Raw genomic sequence first — 2,601 nt, 5'->3', positions numbered from 1 at the left:
AGCAGCGGCCCCTGCTCCTCACTCGCACACTCTTTTCTCTGACTGGAAACGCAGCCGTGGAAAGCCAGCCAGTTTGGGGTGGTCTGCCTTCCCACCTGGACTAGACACACAGCAAAAGCAGGCTGACAGGACCGTATCGCCTGGTCCTGCACCTTTGGAGCCTCGTGCGGGCCTTGCTTGCGGGCAGCCAGGCGCTCAGGATGCCCTCAGTCACATGGGGTGGAGGGGCTTACACTTCGTGAACGCTATCACTGTGAGGGTGACATGGCTTGTTCATGTGGACCCTGCCTGGCATGACACTGAGCACTTCACATGAGCCTCTCAGTTTATCCTCACAGCCCCGAGGGGCAGGGCCTATGGTACTATTGGTATTCAGAAGAGGAAACTGTTGAAAGAGGTCAAACAACCCATCCAAAAAACGGTAGAGCCAAGACTTGAGTCCAGGTCTGACTCCAAACCCCACACTTTTACCAGCACACTCTATCCCTAGTAGCGACCAAGCACCTAACCATGGGCCTCCCGATATGAGCAGACTGTCATTAGACCCACTGAGTCACAGAAGGGCAAGTGTAACAGACATCCATGGAGCAGTGGACATGGCCCATTCAGGACCTGAGGTATACAAACATGTGACTCAGACCTCCCTGCTGACTCCCTCTGTGTCCTAATGAAGCACTGAGAATGAGAAAACCAAAGCGAAGTCCACAGATGCTCAACACTCCGGTGTGAGCTGAAAAGACACTGCGTCCCCACTCAGGGGCAGCTTTGAGAGACTGGACAGAGCTTCGGGCGGTAGATGTGGTCATCAGCCAGGGGAGAAGACAGGAGTGACTTACTGGCAATGGTGAGTGGCTCCAATGATTGGCCGGGAGCCTTGAAGGAGCAAGATGGGAAATGATAGATCTCGAAGCAGAAGTCACAGGTGTGTCTGTGGGAGAAGCACAAAGAGGGCATCCTGGTGCCTCATGTCAAGGCCCACCCGAGAGCATCCTCCAAAAGGAAGCACCTGAACTAGGTGGCCAGGGTGACTTGCCCAGTGAGATGAGTCAGCCTCTATTCAGCTATGACTGGGCTATGACTTCGAGGCCTTGAGTGGAATAACCATGTGCTAGGGACTCGGCAAAGGCCCAACAACAGCTCCCTCCCCCACGTGGCTGATCTAGCCACCGCTGCTGGTGAACATTTTGCCTGTCAGCATCATCTCTTGGCACTATTTATGGAGCCATCACAAGAAAAACCCAACCAACCCACTGAGAAAAGTTGATTGCATTGGACCATTTCTACCCTGGAGTGGGCAGTGGATTGTCCCTCCTGTGGTTCATATGGATCCCAAGTATAGGTTGTGAACCTTTCCTGTCCATAGCACCTTGCTCAGCGCCACCATCTAAAGACTCACAAAGTGTCTGATTTTCCATTCGGGGTCCTGGATAACAAACTCTTAGGCTAAGGACTTACTGTATGTGGAAGGAGAGATGGCCATGGCATGACTTCCTGCATCACTCAGAAGCTGCTTGACTGATAGCACATTGTCATGGCCTCTTAAAAGCACAGCTTGGGGTCAGAGGGCTGTCCCTCAAGATGCAATATTCCCTCTATGGTGGTGTCTCCCCACAAGTTACGATGCACGGATCTGAGAACCAAGGGGCAGCAGTGGCCCCTCCACCATCACTCCCAGCAACCCACTTAAAAATCTGTGTTTCCTCTCCCTGAAATTGTAAGCTCTACTGACCTGGCTCCCAGAGGAGGGATGCCCCTAACCAGATGGCAACGGTGATCAAACCTAAACCTGCTGCCTGGCCATTTGGGGGCTCCTTATACCAGCAGCCCTAACAAAACAGACAGCAATTCCTGGGTTCAAAGAGCTCATTGACTTTCATCAGCACGAGGACATGATGAGGACAGAGAGGAGGATTCTGAAATTCAGAGCCCTTGGTGCTCCCGTGTCCAATTTTAACTGTGAATAGGCAATGACAGCAACCTCAACCTCCTGTAGGCATGGAAACCAGGGGCTCAGAGCCCTCAGGGATGAAGACCTAGGCTAAATCACCAGATGAGCAAAACTGGTGGCCAAAATATGCCCACAAAATAATGGTTCTCATCAGTCATTAGGGAAATGCAAATCAAAACCACAATGAGGTATCATCCCACACCCACCAGGATGGCCGTACTCAAGAACAAGTGTTGGTGAGGATGTAAAAAATCAGAACCTCACACATTCCTGGGCGAATGTGGATTAATATGGCTGCTTCAAAGAACAGTTTGGCAGTTTCTCAAAAAGTTAAACCATGCGTTACCATTTGACTAAGCAATTTCACTCCTAAGTTTGTGCCCAAGAGAAATGAAAACAGGTGTCCACATAAAAACGTGTACATGGAGAGAAACTAAGATGGCGACATAGGTAAACACCGGAGATTGCTGCATCGCACAACCACTTCAAAAATACAACTAAAAGACGGAACGGACATCATCCAGAACCACAGGAAGGCTGGCTGAGTGGAAATTCTACAACTAGAAGGAAAGAGAAAAGCATACTGAGACTCAGAGGAGGTGCGGTGCAGAAGTAAAATACAAAGGGCGGAGGTGCATGCAGAGAGGGCTGTC

The sequence above is a fragment of the Myotis davidii genome, unplaced genomic scaffold (genome assembly GCF_000327345.1).
Source record: "Myotis davidii unplaced genomic scaffold, ASM32734v1 scaffold150, whole genome shotgun sequence".
Taxonomy (NCBI): Eukaryota; Metazoa; Chordata; class Mammalia; order Chiroptera; family Vespertilionidae; genus Myotis; species Myotis davidii.
Note: the sequence above shows the minus strand (reverse complement) of the source record.